This window comes from Arachis hypogaea, chromosome 9 (genome assembly GCF_003086295.3).
Source record: "Arachis hypogaea cultivar Tifrunner chromosome 9, arahy.Tifrunner.gnm2.J5K5, whole genome shotgun sequence".
Taxonomy (NCBI): Eukaryota; Viridiplantae; Streptophyta; class Magnoliopsida; order Fabales; family Fabaceae; genus Arachis; species Arachis hypogaea.
Window position 1 is genome coordinate 14,032,375 of NC_092044.1, and position 14,119 is coordinate 14,046,493.

Consider the following 14,119-nt stretch of genomic DNA (forward strand, 5'->3'; position numbering starts at 1 on the left):
TGTTGTTAGGGATCAGGCTTCCAATTGAATGGTAGTTCTGACCATTAATTGAAAAAGTAGGTGGAGCTGTGCCATTGTTAATGCTTCGGTTAACCTTTCCAGCCATTGACTAAATGCAAACATGGAATTAAACTTACGGATATTCTTCCTGAAGTACCTACCTTTGTCGTGGTGTCCACGATTGAGGTCTTGTAGAGTTGCAAGGACCTGCGTAAGGAACGACAATTGTACCTTTCCATCCATGCAGCAAAGGCCAAATCGAGGAATTTTGCTGCTCTTGCTTTTAGCTAACTTTTCCCCTTCCCACATGCATGCATTGCAGAGCATGCAACAATGGATTGCATCTCCAGCATCCCAGTATCTGAAGTACATATAACGCTTATCATGTTTAATTGAGAAAATGCAGTGCGAAATGAGTTATTTCTAAAATACAGCATGCAGGGTATATAAGAGATATCGGTAACCTTCCTCCCAAATCGAATCTACTGACTCGACCAGAGAAAGTTGGTGTGGACCTATTCAGCAAGAACGGCCAAAGTTTATGTTAGCAAACAAAGTTGATTGTTGTTAGGAAAGGATTAAGTAATGCATGAATCATAGAGTAGTACCTTCATGCTCATTTGTCCTGGAGTTATGTACGTAGTCAGAGTCTATTCTAGTATCATTAAATACATGTATAACTGCATTAATTTTCAGTTAGCAATACATTATTAGCAACGTTTATATTTCGACATGGATAATGTCTATATTAACAATTTGGGTAGATTTTGTGTCGTCCATAAGGAATATACATACATAGTCCATGGTTCAAAATATAAAAATTTTGTGGATTGAGTTCAATCCAAATATTGTTTTTTCGAATGATGTCTTGGCAATTGCCAGCAATTTTGATGACTAAGTGAAACCTAAAAACCGATGAAAAATCGGTTAAACCGGTAAACCGAGCAAGTTTTTAAAGGTGCCAGTTTTTTATTGCTGTCCCGAAACTGCGTCGTTTTGACACGACAAAAAAAGCGTAAAACAAAACTATTACTGAACCTGCTGAGACCCAACCCAAAGAACTCAGCCCTTCACTCCCTCAGTCCCTCACTCCCTCGCCAGTCACCACACTTCAACCCTAATTTATGCTTCCAAACATCCTCCAACTCCAACAGAGATCACCGTCCTACCACTCTACCATAATTGACGCCGGATAGGAGCTACTGTCAACGCGCAGAAGGAACTCACCATCGCGGATCGAAGCGGGTGTCAGCGGTGTTGTCATCTGGTCGTTTGAACTCTGAAGCTTAGCGTCGTCGTCGTCGTCCTGGAACTGTAGACCTTCTCTGCTCTCTGCCGCGGTGACCGGTGAGTTCTTGGGGTTTTTTTATTTTCTTAATTATATGAATTAATGAGCCTGTATTTCTGGAATATGCTGAATGTAATTTTGATATAATTTCAATTTTGGTTCTGGATTTTGAATGCTACGTTAAATTTTGCTGAATTTTGCTCTCTGCCGTAGTGAATTCTTCGGTTATTGTTGTCAATTAATTTCTTTTATTTTGTTAACTATATGAATTGCTTGCTATAGTGAGTTAATTAGTTTTTTTTCCAGTTAACTTTTTTGGATTTTGTTAATTATATGAATTAATCATTCTGTATTATGGATTTTGGATTTTGAATTATATGAATTAATCATTCTGTATTATGGATTTTGGATTTTGAATTATATGAATTAATCATTCTGGATTTTGGATTCTGAGTGGGAGAATTTGGATTTTGAATTATATAAATTAATCATTCTGAATTTTGGATTTTGAGTTGGGGTTGTGTTTTGAGTTGGATTATTGCTTATGTGATTTTGAATTTGGTTTGGATGTTATGTTTGGATTATTTTGGTTAGTTTTTTGTTTCTAGATTTTGCTGGATTTGGATTTTGAGTTTTCTGATTTTTTGTTGTTGAATACTTAGATTGAAAGATTTTTGTTGAAATTGTTGTCTCTGAATTCTTTTTGTTGCTAATGGATTGAATTTTTAAGTGTAAGTGTAAGTTTGTGATTCTAAATTTTTTGTTGTAAGGTTGCTTGGGATTTATAGGGATCGGTGTTGAACCACTGAAGTTTGGCTTGGGTGTGGCCAGGCTCGGCGACGGACAGAATGTTTAAATTCTTGGATGGATTGGAGGGTAAAAAAGGAGGGAAAGGTTCTGCAGATGATGGATTTTTAATTAAATTTTTTTATTTTATAGATTTTTTATGATAAAATATGAATAAATTATTGTCAAATTATAAAAGTTTTGAATTTTATTAGTTAAAAAATTATTTAATTTATATATTTGAAATTGTGTATTGAATTTTTAATAATTTTATTATATATTTAATGAAACCGGTTCGACTACGGTTGGATCCCAGTTGAACCATTGAACCATTAAACCAGTCATTTGACCAGTTCAATGACCGGTCCGGTTCTCGCAACCTTGGTTAAAACAAACATGTAATGTTGTTAATGTGAATTGGACTTGTTTATGGTAGCTATATTGGCGAATAAAGTAGGATGGTTCCATGAGGAGGAACACAACTCAAGCCTGGTGGTAGCAAGGCTTTCAACAGATGTAGCTAATTCAAATCTGCCATTGCTAAGGGAATTTCAATCATTTTACAAAACATTATGATGTTGTTGTAAATCATTTTTGTAGTTAAATTTTTTGTTGCCATAAATCATCATTGAACTTTAGTTTACTTATTGTGTTATGTTTTTCCCTCTTTATTTAAATTGATAATATATTTTGTATTAGGGACTAATTTGTTATATATTTTTGCAATATTAGTTATGTTTAAGAATTAATATTTAATACTTGAAATCATTTATGCTGGTTTTAGTGTTTTGTCGTTGTTCGAAACTGAGTTGCTGAGTAGTTGGATTTTGTTTACTGAGTTAATTATGTTCATGATTTTTGTTAGTATCTTGGGATTTATCTCTTATATATTGTGGGATTTATTAATTTGCTTAATATCTTAATGTGGTTACCAATAATTTTCAGTGAGGATAGACGACTAAGATGGATTTTCAGTAATTTTTGAGGAGAAAACTCCAATCTCACTTTCATGTAAGCATTATCCCTGCATTTCTGGTTTTTTGTGTTATAAGGAGTATTTACTTTTTGGCTGTGTTGCCTGTGACTTCAAATGAAGACCCTTAGGTAAAAGTTGCACTTGAGAATGGGAAAATGGTTTTAACCCTTACCTTAGAGTTTATAATTAATAGAAGTATCTTTTTGTTTCCTCAAATTCTTTCACTACTTAATGGAAATGTATGACTTTGTGTTAATCCTATCTGATTGAAACGCTTGGATTCTGAATCTTATTTATGTAGAACAAATTTACAATATATTCATATAGGACTGCATCATAAACAAATTTACGCTTGGATTCTTTGTTTATTTTTTTGGTTTTTGGATTCGGATGGTGTGGATGCTGATAAGCGTATATTTTATACACTTTTTGGCATCATTTTCATATAGTTTTTAGTATGTTTTGTTTGATTTTTATTAAGTTTTTATAGGTTTTAGTATTAAATTACATTTTTGGATTCGACTTTGAGTTTGTGCGTTTTTAGACAATTTCAGGTATTTTTTGGTTGAAATTGAGGAGCTGGAGCGAAAATCTGATCAAGAGACAGAGAAAGCACTACAGATGTTGTCTGGATCTGACCTCTTTGCACTCGGAAGAGCTTTTCTAGAGCTACAAAAGTCCAAATAGAGATTTCTCAATGTCTATGCAAATATGACTTCCAGATCTTTCCAGCAATATATAATAGTCAATACTTTACTTTAAAATAGAAGGCCTAAAACTAGCGTCCAACGCCAGCCTTCTGCCTCATTCCAAGCGTCCAGCGCCCAAAGGAGGAGACCAGTGTCCAAACGCCCAAAGAGGACCCCCTAGCCAGCGTTCAACACCCTAGAGGCCTCCTAGCACGTGGATCTCATCAAAGCTTAGCCCAAACACTCACCAAGTGGGCCCCAGAAGTGGATTTTAGCACTAAAAAGACTGTTTTACTCTTCGTATGTAATTCTTATTCATTAGTTTAGTATTTAAGGAATATTTTACATAATCATACAAAGCTCTATGCCATATTTTCGTTTTATCATTGTGTTTTCTATCAGTATGAGTTTTCAAACCTCCTAGGTTGAGGGAATGAGCCCTGTTGAGTTCTATGAGTTAATAAAAGTATTACTGTTTCTTTTTAATATGTGTTTGATTCAATTCTAAGATGAATCTTCATTCTTCAACTTGATTAATACAATGACCTGTGACAATCATCTCCATTCTTCATACTAAGACCGCGTGCCTGACAACCACTCGTGTTCTTCTTGGGTTCGTGTGAATACGTGACTAGAAAGCATCAAACTGTCAGCTTGATTATACATCTCTTAGACGGCTAATCCACGACTTTATTGGGGACTTCTCGAAACACCAGTTCAGCTGAGGTATCGAGAGATTAGGGTCTCTGTGGTAGAGGCTAGAACCCAAAGGCGCAGCATTCTCTGATCCGAAAGATTTGACCTTGTCTGTGGCGTTTTGAGTAGGATTATTAATAAGAATGGACTGCAGGAGCTTCACCCTCAATCAAAATGGATATGCACTAACCCTTGGGTTCAGATCTGGAGAAGATTGACAACCGTGGCCGTACGGCGTTGATCATATATAGCCTGCCAAAGAAGAAATCATTCACAATTGAAGAAGACAGTAATACCAGAGTTAATCCAGAAGGACAAAGCATCTCCAAGCCTAACCACCTTCTTATTATAGTTTACACTACTTTTAAGTTCTGAGTACCCTTTTTCTTTTTATTCCCTTCTATGCAATTAAACATGTCAACCTAGTTTAAATTTCACAAATCCAATAATTCTTCTACCCACTTGACTAAGACTTGTAAGATAACCATAGCTTGCTTCAAACCACAATCCTCGTGGGATCGACCTTGACTCACTCAGGTATTACTTGGACGACCCAGTGCACTTGCTGGTTTAGCTGTACGAAGCGTGGGATTTGTGCACCAAGTTTTTGGCGCCCTTGCCGGGGATTCTTCGAGTTTGAACAACTGACGAATTATCTTGTTCCCTATATCAGGTATTGTCTTTAATTTTGTTAGAGTCTTTTATTTTATTTTTCTTTTATTCTTGTGTCAATCTTTAAGTTTGGTGTCTTCTTGTATGTTTTCTTTAATTTTTTGAAAATTTTGTGTTTGATTTTCAAAAATTTTAAGTTTGGTGTCTTTTGTATGTTCTTGTGTTCTTTGAATTCTTTGAGTTTTGTTCTTGGTGTTCGTCTTGATCTTCAAAGTGTTCTTTTTTTTTTCTTTTTGTTTTGATCTTAAAAATTTCAAAGTTTGGTGTCTTTTTGGTGTTTGTCTTCAAATTTTCACACACTAGGTCCCTTTAGATCTAAAAATTTTAAGTTTGGTGTCTTTTTGTTGTTTTTCTCTTCCCTCATTAAATTCAAAAATAAAAAATATATTTTCTATCTTTATTTAATTAAAATTTTTGAAAATCACATTAAAAATTCAGATTTTAATTTTAAATTTCTATGTTATCTTATCTTATTTTTCAATTTTCAAAATTCAAATCTTTTAAAAAATCTTATCTTTTTCAAAATCTTATCTCATCTTTTTATCTTTCTTTAAAATTCAAAAATCTTATATTATCTTATTTCAAATTCAAATTTTAAAACTCAATTTCAAATTTCAAAATTTAAATTTCAGATTTCAAATTTCAAAATCAAACCTTTTCAAAACTTCAAATCTTTATTTTATCTTGTTGACTTTTTCAAAATTCAAAATTTCAAATTTCAAATTCAAATTTCAAAATTCAAATCTTTTCTAATCTTCTATCTTATCTTATTTTCAAATCTTTTCTTAATTAGTTACTTATCTTCTCTCTCTTCTATTTCAAAACTTCCTAATAATTCTTCTCTCTTCTAATTTTCGAACTTCATTAACTAATTTTCAAATCTTTTTAATTTATTAACCTTTATTTTCGAACTATATAAATAAATAAAACAAAAATAAAAATATTTTAATTCTTGTTTATCTTTTCTACTTCTATTTATTCGAATTATTCTTCCTCCCCTTCTTCTATCTTCATTCTTCTATCTTCCTCTTCTTTCTTTACATCTCACAGGGAGTCCTCTGTTCTTGAACATAGAACTCCCATTCTCTTCTATCCTTGGTTTCTTCTTTTCTTGTTTATGACCAGGAACAGGGGTAAAGAACCTCTCTTTAATCTTGATCCTGAACTTCAAAGGACTTTAAGGAGGAGCTTACAACAAATTAAAGCACAACACTCCGGAAGAAACCTTTCAGAAAATTTTGAACAAGAAATTGAAGACATGGCCAAACCTTAAGAAGAGGCAAGAAAGGTTCTTGGTGACTTCACCATGCCTACCTCTGACTTTTTTGGCAGAAGTATCTCTGTATCTGCCATTGGAGCTAACAACCTTGAACTTAAGCCTCAGTTAGTCTCTCTTTTGCAACAGAATTGCAAGTTCCATGGACTTCCACTGGAAGATCCACATTAGTTCTTAGCTGAATTCTTGCAAATATGTGACACTGTTAAGACCAATGGAGTGAATTCTGAGGTCTACAAACTTATGCTCTTTCCATTTGCTGTAAGAGACAAAGCTAAGATATTGTTGGATTCTCAACCTAAAGAGAGCCTAGATTCTTGGAAAAAGCTGGTTAATGCTTTCTTGGATAAATACTTTCCTCCTCAAAAGATGAGTAAAATTAGAGTGGAAGTTCAAACCTTCAAACAAAGAGAAGGTGAATCCCTCTATGAACCTTGGGAAAGATACAAGTAACTGATCAGGAGATGTCCTCCTGACATGCTCTCAGAATGGTTTATCATAGGCATGTTCTATGATGGTCTGTATGAGATGTCCAAAATCTCATTGGACAGCTTTACAGGTGGATCACTCTACTTGAAGAAAACTCCTGCAGAAGCAAGAGAACTCATTGAGATGGTTGCAAACAACCAATTCATGTACACTTCTAAAAGAAACCCTGTAAGTAATGGGGTACTTCAAAAGAAAAGATTTCTTGAAGTTGATACCCTAAATGCCATATTGGCTCAGAACAAAATCTTGACCCAGCAGGTCAATATGATCTCTCAGCATTTGACTGGAATGCAAACTGCAACTGGCAGTACCCAGGAAGCTTCTTCTGAAGTAGAAGCTTATGATCCTGATCAACCCACCATGGAGGAGGTGAATTACATGGGAGAACCCTATGAAAATACCTACAATCCTTCATGGAGGAATCATCCTAACCTCTCATGGAAGGATCAACAGAGGCCTCAACAAGGTTTCAATAATAATCAAGGTGGAAGGAACCAGAACAGGTTCAACAACAGACCACCATTCCCATCTTCTCAAGGGAATATAGAGACCTCTAAGCAGAGCCTTTCTGACTTAGTTACTCTAGTCTCAAGCCTCTCTAAGACCACTCATAGTTTCATAACTAAAGTAAGGGCCTCCATAAAAAATTTAGAGGTACAAGTTGGTCAACTGAGCAAGAGGATCCCTGAGACCCCTCCTGACACTCTTTCTAGCAACATTGAGGTGAACCCAAGAGAAGAGTGCAAGGCTATCACCACTGAGGTTGAGGTCAAATCTAGAGAGACTGAGAAGGCATTGAATGCCAATGAGAAAGATCTCACTGGGTGTTCAACGCCCAAACTGGCTAAGAGCCTGACGCTAAATGCCAATGAGGAAGCCCTCACTGGACGTTCAACGCCCATCCTGGCAGCAGAGCTGGCGTTGAATGACAGCCAGGGAACACTGGCTGGGCGTTCAACGCCCAACCAGACAGAAAAGCTAGCGTTGAACACCAGCCAGAACATCCCTGCTGGGCGTTCAATTCCCAAAATGGTAAGGGAATTGGCGTTTAACGCCAGTAAGGTTATACAACATGGGCATTCAACACCGAAAGAGCCATCAGAGCTGGCGTTGAATGCCAATAAAGGCACACGCTCTGAGTTCTCAATACCCAATCAAGAAATCCCTATCCAAAAACTAAAGAAAGACAAGGCTAATATAGAGACCATAGTGGTTCCTTTACATGCACTTCTGCAATGCATGAGTTCTGATGAATACTCATCCTCTGGTGAGGATGAAGACACTAGGGAAGAACAAATTGCTCGGTACTTAGGAGCTCTAATAAAGCTGAATGCCAAGCTATTTGGTACAAAGCCTTTGGAGGAAGAACCTCCATTGCTTTCCAAAGAACTAAATGCTTTGGTTTAGCAGAAGCTACCTCAGAAACTTTTAGATCCTGGACGCTTCTTTATTCCTTGCACCATAGGAACCATGACCTTTGAGAAGGCTCTGTGTGACCTAGGGTCAAGTATAAACCTCATGCCACTCTCTGTAATGGAGAAGCTGGGAATCTTTGAGGTACAAGCTGTAAACTTCTCACTAGAGATGGCAGACAAGTCAATGAATAAGCCATATGGCTTAGTAGAGGATGTCTTGGTGAAGGTTGAAGACCACTACATCCCTGCAAATTTTATAGTCTTGGACATAGGATGAGGATGATTCTATCATCCTCGGAAGACCTTTCCTAGCTACTGCAAATGCCATGATTAATTTGGCAACGGGAGAAATGGTTTTCCAACTAGGAGAGGACTATATCTTGTTCAAGATGTCCAAACCCAATTCTCCATCTGATAAGCAAGAGACAATGGTGCAAAACTTAGTGTTCCAACCATATCTTTCAGTGTAGAGCTGTACTAAATCCCCAAACATCAATTCTAAGTTTGGTGTTGGGCAGCCATTAACAAGCACTGGAAACAAAGGTACTAGGAAGAAAGTACCTAAAGGCTGGAGGGACAAGAAAGTCTCAACTAAAGGCCTCTCACCTGGCATGAGAGTTGTCTTCACAAGAAGCCAGTCATATCACATACAGTGAGTCGTATCCTGTCTCTAGAGCATGTGGAGCTCATTAATGAGAAGACAGGAAGAAAGTTCACTGTAAGGGGCAAAATTTTGAGTCCATACTCACCTCCGTAAGGAGCTAACAATCAAACTAGTAACGTTAAAGAAGTGCTTGTTAGGAGGCTGATGAGCGGATAATTTGTACGCTTTTGGCATTGTTTTTAGTATGTTTTTAGTATGATCTAGTTAGTTTTTAGTATATTTTTATTAGTTTTTAGTTAAAATTCACTTTTCTGGACTTTACTATGAGTTTGTGTGTTTTTCTGTGATTTCAGGTATTTTCTGGCTGAAATTGAGGGACCTGAGCAAAAATCTGATTCAAAGACTGAAAAGGACTGCAGATGCTGTTGGATTCTGACATCCCTGCACTCGAAGTGGATTTTCTGGAGCTACAAAAGCCCAATTGGCGCGCTCTTAACGGCGTTATAAAGTAGACATCCTGGGCTTTCCAGCAATATATGATAGTCCATACTTTGCTCAAGATTTGATGGCCCAAACCGGCGTTCAAAGTCACCCTCAGAATTCCCAGCGTTAAACGCCGGAACTGGCACCAAAGTGGGAGTTAAACGCCCAAACTGGCACAAAAGCTGGCGTTTAACTCCAAGAAGAGTCTCTACACAAAAATGCTTCAATGCTCAGCCCAAGCACACACCAAGTGGGTCCGGAAGAGGATTTTTATGTCATTTACTCATCTCTGTACACCCTAGGCTACTAGTTCTCTATATATAGGACCTTTTACTATTGTATTTTCATCTTCTAATCTTTGGATATCTTTTGATCACTTGAGATCTCTAGATCATCTTTGGACATCTAGTTCCTAGATCAGATCTTGGCTCTTCTGGTTCCCTCTCTGGGGCCGAAGCCAATGATCACTATTATCACTTATGTATTTTCAACGGTGGAGTTTCTACACACCATAGATTAAGGTGTGGAGCTCTGCTGTACCTCGAGTATTAATGCAATTACTATTGTTCTTCTATTCAATTCCGCTTGTTCTTGTTCTAAGATATCACTTGTTCTTCAACTTGATGAATGTGATGATCCGTGACACTCATCATCATTCTCACCTATGAATGTGTGCCTAACAACCACCTCCGTTCTACCTTAGATTGGGTGAATATCTCTTGGATTCCTGATACACGATGCATGGTTGATCGTCTGACAACCGAGTGCTCGCCTGACAACCGAGCCAGCCATTCCGTGATATCAGAGTCTTCGTGGTATAGGCTAGAACTGATGGCGGCATTCAAGAGAATCCGGAAGGTCTAACCTTGTCTGTGGTATTCTGAGTAGGATTCAATGATTGAATGACTGTGACGAGCTTCAAACTCCTGAGGGCGGGGCGTTAGTGACAGATGCAAAAGAATCACTGGATTATATTCCGGCCTGATTGAGAACCGACAGATGGATAGCCGTGCCGTGACAGGGTGCGTTGAACATTTCCACTGAGAGGATGGGAGGTAGCCACTGACAACGGTGAAACCCTTGCATAAGCTTGCCATGGAAAGGAGTAAGAAGGATTGGATGAAGACAGTAGGAAAGCAGAGAGATGGAAGGGACAAGCATCTTCATACGCTTATCTGAAATTCCCACCAATGAATTACATAAGTATCTCTATCTTTATCTTTATGTTTTATTCGTATATCACCCATATCCATTTGAGTTTGCCTGACTAAGATTTACAAGGTGACCATAGCTTGCTTCATACCAACAATCTCTGTGGGATCGACCCTTACTCGCGTAAGGTTTATTACTTGGACGACCCAGTACACTTGCTGGTTAGTTGTGCGAAGTTGTGTTTATGCCATGGTATTGAACACCAAGTTTTTGGATTCATCACCGGGGATTATTTGATTTGTGAAAAGTATTGATCACAATTTCGTGCACCAAGTTTTTGGCGCCGTTGCCGGGGATTGTTCGCGTATGGACAACTGACGGTTCATCTTGTTGCTTAGATTAGGTATTTTTTCTTCAGAGTTCTTAAGAATGAATTCTAGTGTTTCATGATGATCTGTTGAAGTCTGGCTGGCTGTGAAGCCATGTCTAATTTCATTGGACCGAGGTTTCAACTTATCATCACAAGAGCATGTTGATTTCTATCAATCTTGCTGTTGGAGCAGTGATCTGCTAAGGCTTGGCTGGCCATTGGCCATGTCTAGTGTTTTGGACCGAAGCTTTCTTTGAAAGTTTGGCTGGCTGTGAAGCCATGTCTAATTCCTGGACCGGAGTCTTAGACTAAACATTGCATGATTCCTGGAATTCTCATTAAGAATTTTGATACCTTTTTTTCCACTTTATTTTCGAAAAATCCAAAAAAAAAAATTTTACAAAATCATAAAATCCAAAATTATTTCTTGTTTGAGACTCTATTCTCATTTTAAGTTTGGTGTCAATTGCATGTTTCTATTCTTCTTGCACTCATGCATGTGTCTTCATTAATCTTCAAGTTGTTCTTGATGATTTCTTACTCTGATCTTTGAATTCTCTTGACTTGAGTGTTTATGTGTCTCATATGCATTCTCATTAGTGTCAGTAGTATACAAACTGCTAAGTTTGGTGTCTTGCATGCATTGTTATTTGATTTTAGTTGCATTTTGATTATTCCTCTTTATTAAAAATCCAAAAATATTTTTAATTTGTGTCTTTTCAAGTCAATAATACAGAGAATTGAAGATTCAGAACATACTGCAGAGGAATTACACAGAAAGAACTGGGCATTCAAAACGCCCAGTGAAGAAGACAGACTAGCGTCTAAACGCCAGCCAGGGTGCCTGGCTGGGCGTTTAACGCCCAAAAGGGTAGAGTTTTGGGCGTTAAATGCCAGAATGTGCACCATTCTAGGCGTTTAACGCCAGGATGGCACAAGAGGGAAGATTTTGTTTCAATTCAGATTTTTTTTCAAGTTTTCAAAATTTTTCAAAATCAAATCTTTTTCAAATCAAATCTTTTCAATCAAATCTTTTTCAAAATCAATTTCTTTCCATTTTCAAGGATACTTGCTATCAATTAATGATTTGATTCAACATATCAAGTATGTTACCTTTTCTGTTGAGAAAGGTTTAATGTTTGAATCATATCTTTTCTTGTTAGCCAAGACATTAATTTTTAAAATCAAATCTTTTTAAAATATTTTTCAAATCATATCTTCTTAACCACATCTTTTTCAAAATAGTTTTCAATCAAATCTTTTTGATTTCTAATTTCAAAATCTTTTTCAAAATTCACTTTACTTCTTTCTCAATCATGGTTTTCGAAAATCAATTATTGTTTTTCAAAATGTTTTCAAAATCTTATACTTAATATTTTCGAAAATTTCTTCCCCTCTTCTCACCTCCTTCTATTTATGGACTAACACTATTCTTTAATGCAAAATTCGAACTCCATCTTCTTTGATAAGTTCAAATTTTCTACTTCTGCCTTCTATTTTTCTTTTCCTCTGACACCTCAAGGAATCTCTATACTGTGACATAGAGGATTCCATATTTTCATGTTCTCTTCTCTTTCTTATGAGCAGAAGCAAGGACAAAAGCATTCTTGTTGAGGCTGATCCTGAACCTGAAAGGACCTTGAAGCAAAAACTAAGAGAAGCCAAGGCACAACTCTCTGTAGAAGACCTAACAGAAATCTTCAAAGAAGAAGAACCCATGGCAGCCGAAAATAACAATAATGCCAACAATGCAAGGAAGGTGCTGGGTGACTTTACTGCACCTACTCCCGACTTCTATGGGAGAAGCATCTTTATCCCTGCCATTGAAGCAAACAACTTTGAGCTTAAGCCTCAATTAGTTTCTCTAATGCAACAGAATTGCAAGTTTCATGGACTTCCATTGGAAGATCCTCATCGGTTTTTAGCTGAATTCTTGCAAATCTGTGACACTGTCAAGACTAATGGGGTTGACCCTGAGGTCTACAGACTTATGCTATTCCCTTTTGCTGTAAGAGACAGAGCTAGAATATGGTTGGACTCACAACCTAAAGAAAGCCTGAACTCTTGGGAAAAGCTAGTCAATGCCTTCTTGGCAAAGTTCTTTCCACCTCAAAAATTGAGTAAGCTTAGAGTGGAAGTCCAAACCTTCAGACAGAAGGAAGGAGAATCCCTCTATGAAGCTTGGGAAAGATACAAACAATTAATCAGAAAATGTCCCTCTGACATGCTTTCCGAATAGAGCATCATAGGTATTTTCTATGATGGTCTCTCTGAACTGTCCAAGATGTCTTTGGATAGCTCTGCTGGAGGATCTCTTCATCTGAAGAAGACGCCTACAGAAGCTCAAGAGTTGATTGAAATGTTTGCAAATAACCAATTTATGTACACTTCTGAAAGGAATCCTGTGAACAATGGGACTAATCAGAAGAAAGGAGTTATTGAGATTGACACTCTGAATGCCATATTGGCTCAGAACAAAATATTGACTCAACAAGTCAATATGATTTCTCAAAGTCTGTCTGGAATGCAAAATGCACCAGGTAGTACTAAGGAAGCTTCATCTGAAGAAGAAGCTTATGATCCTGAGAACCCTTCAATGGAAGAGGTGAATTACATGGGAGAATCCTATGGAAACACCTATAATCCTTCATGGAGAAATCATCCAAATTTCTCATGGAAGGATCAACAGAGATCTCAACAAGGTTTCAACAATAGTAATGGTGGAAGAAACAGGGTTAGCAATGGCAAGCCTTTTCCATCACCTTCTCAGCAACAGACAGAAAGTTCTAAGCAGAACACCTCTGACTTAGCAACCATGGTCTCTGATCTAATCAAAACCACTCAAAGTTTCATGACTGAAATAAGGTCCTCCATTAGAAATTTGGAGGCACAAGTGGGTCAGCTGAGCAAGAAAATTACTGAACTCCCTCCTAGTACTCTTCCAAGCAATACAGAAGAAAATCCAAAAGGAGAGTGCAAAGCCATCAACATGGCCGAATTAGGAGAGGAGGAAGAAGCAGTGAACGCCACTGAAGAAGACTTCAATGGACGTCCATTGACTTCCAATGAGTTCCCCAATGAGGAACCATGGGAATCTGAGGCTCAAAATGAGACCATAGAGATTCCATTGGATTTACTTCTGCCATTCATGAGCTCTGATGAGTATTCTTCCTCTAAAGAGGATGAGTATGTCACTGAAGAGCAAGTTGCTAAATACCTTGGA

At 37.2% G+C, this 14,119-nt stretch overlaps 1 non-coding gene across 1 annotated transcript; it reads right to left on the reverse strand.

Moving 5' to 3' along the window:
• Nucleotides 1-13,018: 13,018 nt before the first annotated feature.
• Nucleotides 13,019-13,126, reverse strand: LOC112713640 (small nucleolar RNA R71). Its single transcript, XR_003158611.1, has one exon. It is a non-coding gene; the product is annotated as a small nucleolar RNA R71 (small nucleolar RNA).
• Between the last annotated feature and the right edge of the window lie 993 nt (nucleotides 13,127-14,119).